At 41.1% G+C, this 14,795-nt stretch overlaps 2 pseudogenes; one reads left to right on the forward strand and one right to left on the reverse strand.

Annotated features, from left to right (window-relative positions):
* Positions 1-922: 922 nt before the first annotated feature.
* On the reverse strand, positions 923-3,238 carry LOC114515379 (annotated as a pseudogene).
* Positions 3,239-3,518: 280 nt separating this feature from the next.
* The window catches only part of LOC114515380, a 37,164-nt pseudogene continuing 25,887 nt past the window's right edge, over positions 3,519-14,795 (forward strand).

Genomic DNA, 14,795 nt, shown 5'->3' on the forward strand with positions numbered 1-14,795 from the left:
TTTTACTTTTATATCTAAAATCTGAAATTAATTTTTATGGGATAGGATAGAGGTCAAAAAATAATATTTTCCATTAAAATATATAATTTATTTAACATTTAATTAAAAGACCATCTCCCCTCCTCCTTGGGTTAAAGTGGTATACTTAGGATAAATCAGATGATCATATTATGTGAGGATCTATTTCTAGATCATCTATTCTGTTGCATTATTAAATACCAAAGGTTCTTAGTGAAAACAGATTTAGAGTAAGTCTTGGTATATAGTGGAATATATCTTCTAATTTTGTTCTTGTTTAAAATTTTCACTGCAATTTTAGGTCCTTGGCATTTTCATACTCATTTTTTAATGATTTTTAAAAATTACTCCACATGAGAAAGTTGGGATATTCATGGATATTGTTAAATATATAGGTTAATTTTGGAGGAAAGGGCACCTTAACAATATTAAGGCATACAGACTATGAGCATACTATACCTTTTCAATTATATACATTTTATCATTTCAGTAATTTTTGTATTTTTCCAATGTAGAAGTTTTGAACATTTTTGTTGAATTAGTCATGTGTATTTGATATTTAGGTATTATAAATATTATTTTAATTTCTTTTTTATTTTTAATCATATAGAGGGGTGGGAAAAGTAGATTTACAGTCATTTGGAAAATAACACCATAATTAACAAATAATAATATAAGAATAAACTGTGTTTTGTGTATACTCCCAACTTCTGAACTGTACTACCCATCCCTGTCTATTAAACATATAAATGATACACTATTATAGTAAAGTGTATATAGTAGCATTTTTTTTTTACATTTGAAATGATTTAATGCTGAAAACTTGACCCTAGGGGACAGAAAGATGTAAAAAGAAAGGAAAAGGCACCATAATTAAGTTGTCCTTGGAAATTATGAGAATGTCTTTTCTTTCAAATGACTTCACTTTAAAGTAACTTCAAGCTCAAACATTCTGGGTGGTAAACAGTTTTCAAGTAACTGCTGGTGGAGAGGCAGGCCAAGTTCCAGGAGGGAGCACTGGCCCTGCTGGGTCTGTGGTCACTCCACCAACTCTAAAGCAGGGTCTTGAACATGAGAGCCCTGAGAAGCCCAGAAGACAAGTGGCTAACCCAAGTTCCAAAGGAAGGTAACCTGAAAAAGGGCACCTGAAAAACGAAATAAGGCCAGGCAGAGCCACCTCTGAGTCTGGTTCAACACAGTGACCCAGAGAAGCAGCACATTAGGCCCAGACTGGCCACATGGGCTGCCCCATCTTGCCTGGCTGGTCTGCAGAGCACCTAGGGCCATCCAAAGTTCAGATGCTTTGCCAGGCTAGCTTGGTCAGGGTTTCAGTGAAGAGGGCACTTGCAACTGTGACAGAAGTCCTGAAGGATGCTACACTGTAACTGAGTACTCTCAGCCATGAATTTTCTGAAAGAAGGTCCTGCGAGTACAAGAGCAGCCTGCAGCTGCCCCCAAAAAGGGCTCAGAGCCTTGGCAGTGGTGTCTGTCCTCCTGCTGCCAGGCTTCCCCACAGCTTCCTCTCTGAACTAGGGAGCACTGCCAATAGCCCTGTCCATTCCCAAACTGAGCCAGCAGGGGCCAGGCCAGGGGTGCCTTCAGGGTTTGGGAACTGCAGGCTCAAAACTCAGCCGTTGCCAACAGGTAAGGGGAAGTTCATTTGATCAATGTGTACACCACCGACCTCTTCCTGAAATTCCAAGGACACCTCATCCCAACCTCCTCTGGCCTCCCTGCCTGCCCTGCTGTCCCCCATCTAATGTGCCATGGGCCAGGGCCAGGCCAGGGCCTGAGTCACTGGGTGAGGCCAACAGCCAGGGAGCCAGCACACATGGTGTACCAAAGGGAAGGGCTCACAGAAGGCAACGGTCAGATCTCCAAACCCAACACAGAAAGGCAAGATGGTCCTTTTCATGCATTACTTTTAGGACTAAGGTACAATATACATGTGCTTGTTTCCCCCATGATCTAAGATTACTATTGCTCCTTTCAGAGGATCATGAAAAGAATTTGTATCCTAAAAGAATGAAACTGCTGAAAAAAATAAGGGGAGCAAAGGAGCTGTTCCTGCCCTTGCCTCATAGTCATTTTGGCTCACGAGCGTGTCAGTGGCTGCAGCTTTCCGGGCACTGGCCTCAGGAAGCATCCCTGGATACCCAGCCTCCCTCCATGAAGAAATTCAAAATCCTTTTCTTTAGGACCTTGTCCAAGTAACTTGGCAGGCGACTCCTGAAGGGAATCTTTGCTTCTGGAGGTGGTCTTTGATGATGATGGTCTTGGGGTAGTGCAGGGGGCTCAGGCTGAGGGAGCTGCACAGTGCCTTCTCGTAGTGGGACAGCAACTCAAAGCCTACCAGGTGCTCGATGGCGTCGAACTCACCATCCTTGGCGTCCTGAGCCCCAGTCCTCCTTCCGCTTCTCTCGCTAGTGCCAGGCCATCTTGTGCGTACTTGGCCGACTCCTCCATCTTGGTGATCCGGTTCCATCTGTAGCGCTGCAGCTCCCAGATCTTGGCACACAGTATCTTCTCCTTGGGCAAGTTCTCAAACAGGTCATCAAACTCCTTGCAGGACATGAACTGGTAGAGCAGCCACAGCCTCAGCTTCAGCCGCAGCTCTTGCTCCTCTGTGATCTTGCACTTGGCTGCCATCTCCCTGTCCTTCCCCAGGAAGGCTGGTACCAGATTGTAGTCGCAGGCAGTGTTCTTGCACCGTTGCTTCTCCCTGAGCTTCTGCATGTACATGTTCACGTGGGCACATTTGAGCTCAACCTCCACCTCATTGTTGTCTTAGTGACCAAGAGCCCACTGATTGTCTCGGTGTCCTAGTTGTACTCAACCTCGTAGTCCTCCCGCAGCGGCAAGTAGCCCAGCTGCTGCTGCTTGCTCAGCCACGAGATGTCTAGGAAAAGCTAGGGAATGGTGAGGCCGGGAGAGAGGGGCCTTCCACTGGGGCGGGTGTGGTCTGTCACCCGCTTGGGGATGATGCGCGGGATGCAGGCCTTTCGCAGGTTGTCGAGGATGTACATGCTTACATAATGCTCCATCACTTCCTGGGGAGTCCAGGGAAGCTCCACAGGAGCAGCCATGTCTTCCTCTGCAAGAGCGCCCCAAAAAGCCAAACAGGAACCCCTGAAACCAGCCAGTCTATGCAGGCAGGGCTATGACAAAACGGGAACAGAGGGGAGGAACGTATTCGTGATGCAGTTACCAGACCCTTCATCTAGGGCTCTGGCGGGGCACGCTGGACCCTGCAGGCCCTCTCCCACCAGGCGCCCGGGTGCTGAGGATGGAGCTGAAGGCAAAGGAACAAAGGCAATACTGGGACCTAGTTTCCAAAGCCTAACTGCTCTGCAGCATCCAACAGCAGCCACTCCTCGCGGCTGGTCCAGGTGCCCTCGGCTTAGGGCCCCCACAGCATGGAAAGCCCGCCATTCACCAGCTGGTAGCAGCGGTGGTGGCTGATCTCGGTGCCAGTCGAGAAGCACTCGGGGCATAGCTCGATGTCCCGGCAGTCGGTGCTGCAGAAGCGCCCTGAGCTCACCTCGGCCCACAGCTAGGCAGTACACGCAGTACTTCTATCTGAGATCCGCCCTCTTCCCCCGCCCCCTGCCCCCTGCCCCAGCAAGTCTGGCCACCGCCGGAGCCACCAGCTGGGCCGTGTCCGCCTGGGCACACAAGCGCCCTCCGGTCGGGGCCCCGCTGCAAGCTGACTGCCTCCCCTCCCAGCACCTCCCAACACTATAATAGCATATTAAATTTATATGTATTATGTTGCAAGATATTGCATATAGTAGATTTAAATTGAACATATATCCAATGACCTTGTTAAATTCACTTAGTAACTATAATAATTTCATTCTTTTGAACTTTTTATGTACAAAATGTCATGTGTGTAAAGTAAAATCTGTTTTTACTTCATTGCTTCCAATCTTTGTATTTTTTTTTTTTTTTTTTTTACATTATTGTGCTGGCTAGGAGCTGCATAAGTAGTGATTATGGACATCCTTTGCCTTTTTCCCAGAATCTAAAGAAAAACCCTAAACATTCTACCATTAGGTATGACATAAGGTACAAGGGGTTTTTTTTATAGATAATCTCCATCAAATCAATGAAATCTGCCTCAAAGCATAGTCTGCTGTCATGGACAAGTGTTGAATTTCATCGAATACATATTTTTGCAACTATTGAGATAATCATATGATTTTTCTTATTCTCTTAATGTGGTTGATTTTCTTATGTGGATCAATTTTTTTTATTTTAAAAATTGCACATAACATAAAAATTTACCATCTTAACATTTTAAGTGTACAGTTGTTATACAACCATCACCAGCATCCATATTCAAAATTCTTTTCATCTTTCTAAGTCCAAACTGAATACCCATTAAACAGAGACTCTCCTTCCCCCTCTCCTTATTCCCAGGAAGCTATCATTCTACTTCATATCTCTGTGACTTTGACTACTTTAGGGACCTCATATAAGTATTTATTCTTTGGGACTGGATTATTTCACTTACCATAATGTCTCCAAAATTCATCTGTCTGGATTGATTTTTTTTAAATGTTAAAGCAATCTTGCATTTATGGAATAGATTCCATTTAGTCATTATAGTACCTTTTAAATATATTGAACTAAATTTTCAAACTTTTCTTTTATGCTTATGTCCATATTGTTTTGTATATTTCCTTTCTTATAATAGCTTTGTTAAGCTTTAGCATTAGGATAATGTGGGACTCATAAAATGAATTGAGAATTACTTCCTTTTCAGTGTTCTGGAAGGGTTTGTATAAGATTGGTGTAATTGGTATTAGTATTATTTTTCCCCATAAATGTTTTCTGTAAAAATCACCAATGAAGCCATTTGAACTAGGAGTTTTCTCTTTAGGAAAGGTTTGGGTTTTTTTTATTGTTGTTCAGTTACAGTTGCCCCCATTTCCCTCACATTCCTGTCTTCTACCCTACCCACCCCCACCTCCCACATTCAGTTCTCCCCCAACACTGTCGTCTTTGTCCATGGGTCCTTTATACATGTTCCTTGATGGTCCTTCCCCTTCTTTCTAGGAAAGTTTTAAATTATAGATTCAATTACTTTGGTAGACATATAGGATTATTGAGATTTCCTATCTCATGTCAGTTTTGGTAAGTTTTTTAAACATTTGTCCATATCATTTTATTGAAATATCTAATTATTGGCTTAAATTCTAATATCAGCTCATTAAATTTTTAATGTCTGTAGGATCTAATGTGATATTCCCTTTTCAGTCTTACTATTGGTATTTGCATACTCTTTTGTTTTCTTGAATAGGCAATCTTTTCAAAAAACAACCTCAAGTATTATACAGCTCAAGTATTTTTCATTGACTCATGCTCCTTTATTTTCTTGTATTTATTTGGATTTGATTCATTGTTCTTTATTCTAGCTTCTTGAAATGAAATCTTAGATAACGGACTTTCAACCTTTCTTTTTTTACTATTATTTGTATTTAACATTCTAAATTTGTCTATAAATACCTATTTAGCTTTATCCAGTGGAGGTTTTTGTCACCTTTATTGAGACATAATTCACATATAGTAAACTGCATCAAATTTTTTAAAGATTTTATTTATTTATTTTTAGAGAGGGAAGGGAGGGAGAGAGAGAGAGAAACATCAATGTGTGGTTGCTGGGGGCCATGGCCTGCAACCCAGGCATGTGCCCTGACTGGGAATCGAACCTGCTACACTTTGGTTCGCAGCCCGCGCTCAATCCACTGAGCTACACCAGCCAGGGCTCATAAACTGCATCAAATTTAACTTTATATTTTAATGTTTTAGCAAATTTACACACCTATATAACTGCCACCAAAATCAAGATATAGAACATTTTCATCACCCAGAAAAGTTCCTATACTTTTCCCAGACAATTCTCCACACTTCTATCTCCAAGAAACCCATTTATCTCCTTTCTATTACTATGCATTAGAATGATCTTTTCTATACTTTCATGTAGATGGAATTACATAGAATATACTGCTTTGTGTCTACCTTCTTTCACTCAGCATAAATTTTGAGATCATTTCATGTGTGTATTAGCACTTCATTCCTTTTAAGTCAACAGCCTTTATGTGGTTATGTTCCTGGTGGACCAAGACATGAAAGCAGCAGAGACTTTGCTTACCATCATTCCCAGTGACTCAGTTGAGGAATATGTACTTCTCTATCTGATAAACCTGGGTGCTCTACTTTAAAGGGCTTGATTCCCAAGGTAAAACAGTTAATTCAGGAAACACATCAGTATGCCTTTTAAGCCATGCACTACAGTTGCTGCCAAGGAACCAGCCAGCAAGAAGAAGAGTCACCATCATGACAGGGATACTTGATCCTGGTGTACTTGAGAAGGCAGGGCTCTTGTTACACTATAGGAGATGAGAGGGAGATGTGGGACACCTAGGTAATTCACTATAATACTAGAGTACCTCTTGGTACTATCTTACTTCATTTGGGTGGTAATAGATAAGTGCAGCGGTCATAGCCTGAGTAGCCCATATTGATCAAGGCCTCAAAGATAAGTGTCTGAGTCACACTACCTAGAAAGCTACCAAGACCAGCAGAGGTGCTAACTTAGGTTGAGGAACACCTAGAATGAGTATTACAGGAGTGAAATGAATTTAATTTGTAAGCCTAAAGCCAGTTGCATAATAGAGGAGTCATCCCTCTTATAAATTTCTTCCAGGAAAGAGGCCCATGAGAATCCTGGAGTTGCTTCTTGCAAAGCTGATAAGAAGTGAATGTAGGTGGTAAAAGTTATGGACTATAATGGATGCTGCCTATGCCACCCAGCCCCCCCTTTCAGAATTGAAGCATGTATTCTCCACTTGCTAGAAGTGTTGCTGGCAGGCTTTCCTCAGCTTAAGAGAGTCACCTTACCCAAAAGCACATCCATTTCTGGGACAGCCCACATCCAATGACTGGTTAACATCAAAGCAAAGATCTGGCCCTTCCATTCCACACTGTGGCAATTTGGAAGGACAATCTCAGCTCTGCAGCTCTTTGTGGGGTCAGCTGATGCCTTTACTGAGACTGCATAGCAGCCCAACTTCTCTCTCCACAGTGTGATCCCAAAGGCCTCCAGGCTAATGTCCATCTCAGAGTTGGCTTCCTGAGAAACTCAACCTGAGAGAGTCTCCTTTCCTGCCTCTCATGTCTTCAAAATCTAGGATTAGAGTAGCTAAGATTGCTTCTAATTTTCCACTATTGTAGATACAATTTTGATAACTCTACAGTAAAGCCTTTGCAAATGTCCTTAATTGTTTCCATGGGATAATCAAAATGAAATATCTGAGGCAAAGCACACATACTTATAACACTCTTAATATACACATGCTATATGCCTTCCAAAAGCTTTGGACTCTCACTGATTGTATATGAATGTGCCTCCTGCCCCCACATCTGTTGGCAATGGGCAATGACGTTCTTTTTAATAATTGCTATTTTGACATTTTCTTCTCCGAGTTTGAGAACCTCTGCATCCCATAGAAATTGGAAAAGGAGCCTTATTCTTTCCATGTAAAATCTCTAAATGAGCTTTTGAGAATGGCAAAATAATTGAGGTTAAGGCAAGATTCTAATGTTTGAGAGAAAACTTTCACCTCCTGCCATCCCTTCTGCATCGGGAGTTTCTCTTCACAGGAGAACACCACACTGTTACTTAAGGTGGTGATATTGCTGTGGAATATCCTGATGTTCCACAACCAGGCAGTAGGTCTCTTAGAGAAAACCAGATATATCTAGAAATGTGAGAAGAGTATTGGTGTGACACGATCATTGCTTTTCCTTAATTGAGAAATTCCTAGGCAGATTCTGACTCTTGTTTTCTGAGGCAATGAAAAGCTCTTGCCTCTCTCACAGTGACTTTTCTGTGGGCTATGGCTTTACAAGATGGAAGGGAAGGAAGTTAGAGTGTAATCAGGTGAAAGCTGAAATGAGCCACAGACTTGTGCTCCTATAATTCCTCTCTTATTCTCTGGGAGTTCTCTGTCTGGTGGGGATGAGTGACCAATGAAGCCAGGGTAGTTATGGTAAAAGCAATAAGAAAATGACATGTCTGTAGCCCATGTTCTTCAATTCTATAAGAGCTTGCAACTGAAAAATCCCCCGGAACATTCCTGAAATTACCATTGTACTGAAGCTCCTTCTCTAAAGTGAACAGTGGCAGTGAGATCACCACTTTCATATTAACAGGAGCTGATAGAGAACTCAAGACTTGGAATTTTTTAGCTTAAGGTAAAAAGTTATGTTATAGCTTATAACTTATAAGATACAAGGTTAAAAGTTATAAGGGTTTGGTAGTGACAGGCAGCATGAACACTGGTGTCTTTTCTGGTTACAGAGCCTTTTGGAGAAGAAAAACATCTTCATGAGTCAAAGGAATCTGATCAAATGGCAGGATTTCAGACACAGGAATTTTTGATGTGAGATATACTGGAGCAAAGAGAAAATTTATTTAAACCTCTCAGATTTCCTTCTTGAGCCACCACCTAGGACACCTCTAGGTAGGATTGACTTGTACAATAAGGTCAGCATTGGCTAGCATGTTCTTCCTGTTGAAGTCACAAGACTAGAAACAGCAAGTCATTCCCAAGACAACCCCAGTAGTTTCTCTGTACTAATACAGCATGGTGATAAATAAGCACATGGGAGGCATTCACCAGCAGGACCTCAGAAGGTGTAGCTGGCCACATGATCTTCCCTGCTTCATGGAAACTGGATAATGTCCTAGATCCAACCTCAGAGTTATAAAGATTTTATGACTCCATATATAACTTATGTCCTCTCATCAATTCCACTCCCCCTTAACCAATGCTATAACCACATTCTCATAATTTTGCAATTTCTCTTTTTTTCTCTAATTATATAAAACCTTACAAGCAGAAATGTTTCTAAGTTCAAGGTGGTGATTAGGGTTATCTTATAAAGGCATTAGGACTTCATGAGTTGGAACAAAAGGAACAAAGTGACTCCCCATTGTACATAAGTTATGTTCACTTGAGACTCTCCATTTACACATTCAGAATGAACTGGATACAAGATGCTAAGCTCCCTGGAACTGCATTTTTAATCAGACCCTGTGCTCAACTAGGTTACCTCTCTAAGGACAAGTATCAATCTCCTGGCCCTTGCTTTTCTACCAGCACCAGAGTGGCCACTCCACAGCTCCACACACAGTGGGTGGCAAATGGCAAAATGGCCTGGGGTCAAAGTGGGCTTCATTCATGTTCGGCAAGGCACAGGCCTCAGAATGGGGTGGGTGGGATGGTGGGACAGTGTTACCACAGCAGCCTCAGAAAGAACTGCCCTTGTCCCCCGTCATGGCCTGAGCTTAGTCCTACATTTTTCCTCCACCAAATCTCCTCAGGCCCAGACTGTGTTCCACTCTGCTACGCTCTCCTAGGGTATACATAAAGCCCATGTGAGTTCAGTATCTCTTTTAAACATTTTATTTATTGGGTAAATATAACTGATTCCTATTTATAAGAAACCAGATGCAACTACTATAATTATTTTAATAGTCAAAATAAGAAAAACAACTTGAGTAAAAGTGTATGTGGACATCCAGCCTGTTTGAGTTTAGAAGTCATTAATAATTAAATTTACATGATTATTTGTGGACAACTATTTTGTGGACATTATCATAGAGAAATACTTAAGAGCAGCATTGCTGCTGTATGGGTGGGTGTATGCTTAGTATAAAAGAAATTGCATTTTTACATTCTACAATAGTGTATGTTTGAGAGTTCTTGCACCACATCCCCACTATTTGGTATTGTCACTCTTTTTAATTGTCAGTCTATTCTAATGAGCTTGTGCTTTCAATATTTATTTTCTTGATATTACCACTTTTTTATATGCTCATTGGTCATTCATATATCTTCATTTGTGAAAGGTCTGTTTTATGTTTCTGCCCATTTTTTATTGAATTTTTTTGTCAATCTATAGAAGTTCCTTATATATCCAGGATACTGGATCTTTGTCAAATACATATTTAATAAATATTTTCCCCAAGTCTGTAGTTTGCCTATTTATGCCTTTTGAATGTGCAGATTATACTTTTGATGGGGGGTTAACTGATGGATTTTTTTCTCTATACCTATTGTTTTCTGTAACCTAAAAAAACTGTCTATGCTGAAGTTATGAAGACGGTTTCCTATGTTTTAGCTTTTATGTTTAAATATATACATGTCAAATTAATTAATTTTTAGTACAGTGTGAGTTCTAATCAAGATCCACATGAATATTCCATTTATTTCAATATTTTTTACTCTAGACTTTCCTTTTCCCATTAGATTACTTTGGTGTCTTTGTTGAAAATGACATGATCACCAAGTGTGGGTATATTTCTGTTGTTAGGAACAGATAAAATTGTGATAAAATTAAGTGATAAAATGTTAAAAGTAGAATTTAGCTGCTACATATATGAGTCTACCGTACATCTTTCAACTTAGATGTATGTTAGAAATTTTTCATAAGATGTTGGAAACTATAATGAGGGATTTCTGCTGCTAGCCACAATGGAGTAGCTGATATCCACTGTAACACCTGGACAAAATATAATAAGAAAAGCACTGATTGAAGGCCCTGAACAATTAATTCAGGGCTGTGATCCTCCCTCCCACCCCCAGCTTTCTGAGGTGTAACTGACAAATAAAGTTGTAAAATATTTAAAATTTATACAATGACTTGATTTGCATATGCATTGTAAAAGGACCCCCCATCAACTTAATTAACACATCTGTCACTTCACATGTTTAACTTGTGGGGGGGAGAACATTTCAGTTTTACTCTTTTAGCAAGTTGCAATTATACAATACACTGTTATCAGTTATAGTCACCATGTTATACAGTAGATCCTCAGACCTTATTCATCTTACAACTGAAAGTTTGTACGTTTTTACCAACCTCTCCCTATTTTCCCCACCCCTCTCCAACCAGCCCCTGGCAACCGCTTTATACTGCCATCCTTGGTAGAAAGAAAACACATATGTTGAACCCCATATTTTTATAGGCTTTCAACTTGGTAACACCTTCTGAACCAGTGAGGGAGTTGGAGCCCAAAAGGGAACAGAATCTCACTGGAGAGAGATCCAAGTTCAGGAGCTGTGATTTGGATTTAAGGAGCATGGTGACAGAGAAGGGGGAGCTACAGAGAAGGGCCTTTGGAAATGTGCATAGAAAACTAACTATGTGCATGGCCAACTAACTGCTGGGCTGCATCTAATGAACTAGAGACTCCAGGAGGCCTGACTGAAAGCAGTTGTTGGGAGTCTGTGAAGTGTGCAGAGATGCTGGAGAACACACAATGATGAAACATGATGCAATTTCGACCCAGCTGGAATGAATAGACCTTCCTGAGCACCCTGGGCATTAAGACACCAGACAGCCCACATCACAGGAGTAAGGACCATTCTACAGTAACAACAGCTGTGCCCAAAGGATAAAGACAAAACTGCAACAGACACACCTTAATAAAACCTAAAACCAATCTTTGGCCAGATTTAGGTGATGCAATGGTAATTGAATTGGCTGCCAAAATAAGACTCAACAGTCTTTAGACAAAAATAGCTTCTAAAATTTATATTTGTCATCCACATTGCTCAGAAATAAAATAAAGTTGACATGCACAAACGGACAAATAGGTGACTGATAATGAATGGCAGAGAACAGCCAATAAAAACAAACCAGAAATGATCCAGATATTAACAACCACACACTTCAAAATTGCTATGACTCATATGTTTTTAAAAGTTGAAGAGGGTGACAATTGAGAAAAAGATGGATAGAGCCATGGCTGCTGCTGTTCAGAGGTTTGAATGCCAGCCTGAGAACCAAAGGGTCACTGGCTCAATTCCCAGTCAGAGTACATGCCTAGGTTGCAGGCCAGGCTCCCAGTAGGGGGCAATCAAGAGACAACCACACTGATGTTTCTCTCCCTCTTTGTCCCTCCTTTCCTGTTTAAAAATAAATAAATAAAATCTTTTAAAAAAATGGATAGAGTATTTAGAAATAATTAAAACACACAACAAAATTCAGTAGGGATTATAGAACTGCAAAGTACTATATTTGAATCTCTTTGAATGGCTTTATTTTTGTAATATATTTTATTGATTATGCTATCACATTGCTCCATTTTTTTCTCCCCTTTATTCCCCTCCACCCTGCACCCCCCTCCCACTCGCATTCCCCCACCTTAGTTCATGTCCATGGGTTGTACATATAAGTTCTTTGGCGTTTCCATTTCCTATACTATTCTTAACCTTGCCCATCTATTTTGTACCTACCATTTATGCTTCTTATTCTCTGTACCTTTTTCCTCATTCTCCCCCATTCTCCTCTCTGCTGATAACCTTCCATGTGATCTCTATTTCTGTGACTCTGTTCCTGTTCTAGTTGCTTAGTTTCTCTTTGTTTTCTTAGGTTTCGCTGTTAATAATTGTGAGTTTGTTGTCATTTTACCATTTTTATTTTTGATCTTCTTTTTCATAGATAGGTCCCTTTAAAATTTAATTTAACAAGGGCTTGGTTATGACGAACTCCTTTAACTGAACCTTATCTGGAAAGCACTTTATCTGCCCTTTCATTCTAAGTTAAAGCTTTGCTAGATACAGTAATCTTGGATATAGATCCTTGCCTTTCATGACCTTGAATACTTCTTTCTAGCTCCTTCTTGCCTGCAAGTTTTCTTTTGAGAAATCAGCTGATTTCCCATAAGCCACTGCCTCACCTGCCCCAGTCCTCCAGCCACCACTTTGCCATGAGTCCTCTTGGTCCCAGTTGCCTGTTTCCACCCCTCCTACTGGTCTGAATGAATGTTTCTTCTTTAACTCCTTCGTTGTCAGACTTGCATACAGTTTGATGTTCTGGTAGTTCTAGTTATTTTTTGTTTAAAAATTTTTTGTTATCCTTCTTTTGGTTGTGCAGGGATATGCCTCCATCTTGGCCAGAAGTCTCATTAAATGACTTTAGCTGCACACTTTGCACAGCAGAAAAAATATCTTGAAATATCTTGAAAAGGAGTAGAGATTTCCACCCCCAATCCCTGCCATATACACAACAAGAGCAGAGCCTTCCCTTCACATGGCTAAATCTTGGTCTCTTTTGTCCTAATAAACTCTGCCGGCCTCACCCTCATGCATCCCTGATACCCCACCAAACACAAAGGGGTGCATTCGCCCAGAGGGTGACAGGTAGATTTGGTATATCTGTGGACATTTGCTGAGTGGCCTCTAACCCAGCACTGGCACCCAGGTTGAAGCTGTACTGATCTGGAGAACACCCCTGGCCCATACTTGGTGATTCACTGTGAAACTATCTCGTGCAGCTAGAATACAACCAGAGGCTCGTTCAGTGACTGAGCCTAACAGGTAGCTGCCAAGCAAAAGCAGGTGGAAACAATCTTAGGATGCCTTTGGATATTTGCTGGCCTTCCCCTGGGCCCAGTGCTGGTAAAAGCCAGCCTTGCCCAGCAGAGGCACCACAAATTTGGATCACTTCTACCTCCAAACAGGTTACCTAAGGCCAGTCACAGGTAGTGTCTTACATTGGACCATACCAAAGTCCCTTTCAAGAGGCCCAGAACCAACACACCCAGTAGCCATTTTTAGACAACATCAGAGCAGTATCCAATAAGCTTCACAAACAGCATATCCAAAAGAAGATCTCAGCAAGCACCAAATCCTGCTGAGGAAAATTCATCTCTGAGTGGTCAGCATGCACACAACAGTCACACACAATGGTTGGGGTTGAGCTCCCCAGTCAGGCAGACTGAGGGTTGATCCCATGCACAGACAGATCAATAGCAATGGAGACTCAATCACAATAGAAGGACACACATAACCCACACAAGGGACATTCCTATAGCACCCAGCTCAGGTGATCAAGGTGATTGTACCACTGGACCCCACTGGACACCTAATACATAAAGCCACCCCCACCAAGATTGGCAGTCAGAGCAGATCTATCTAATACATAAAAACAAACACAAAGAGACAGCCAAAAGGAAGGACAAAGAAACAGGCTCTCAATGAGAGAACAGGAGAAATAGGAGAAAGAGCTATATAAATGGAGGCAAGCAATTTCTCAGATATAGAGTTTAAAGAAATGCTTATAAGGATGCTCAAAAGCATGAAAAATGACACAGAAACCATAAAAAAGGACCAGTCAGAAATACAGAATACAATATCTTTGAAATGAAGAATATACTGTAAGAAATAAACAGTAGGTCACATGAAGCAGAGTCCAGAATCAGTGATTTGGAATACAAGGTAGAGGAAAACACCCAATCAGAGCAGCAAAAAGAAAGTGGACTTTTTAAAATGAGGATAGTTTAAGGGATCTTTGGCACGACAGGAAGTGTAACAACGTTGACATCATACGGGTAGCAGAAGAGAGAGAGTAGCAGATCCAAAACCTATTTAAAGAAATAATGACTGATATTTCCCTAACCTACTAAAGGAAAAAGACACATAAATCTAGGAAGTGCAGAGTCCCAAACAAGAGGAACCCAAACAGGCCCACACCGAGACACATTATAATAAAAATGGCAAAAGTTAAAGGCAAAGAGAGAATCTTAAAAGCAGCAAGAGAAAAGCGGGTAATTGTCTACAAGGGAGCTCCCATAAGACCATCAACTGGTTTCTCAACAGATTCAATTCAGGCCAGAAGGGACTGGCATGAAATATTCAAAGTGACAAAAAGCAAAGACTTACAACCAAGACTGCTTTACACAGCAAGGCTATCATACC

The sequence above is a fragment of the Phyllostomus discolor genome, chromosome 8 (assembly GCF_004126475.2).
Source record: "Phyllostomus discolor isolate MPI-MPIP mPhyDis1 chromosome 8, mPhyDis1.pri.v3, whole genome shotgun sequence".
In the NCBI taxonomy this organism is placed as follows: Eukaryota; Metazoa; Chordata; class Mammalia; order Chiroptera; family Phyllostomidae; genus Phyllostomus; species Phyllostomus discolor.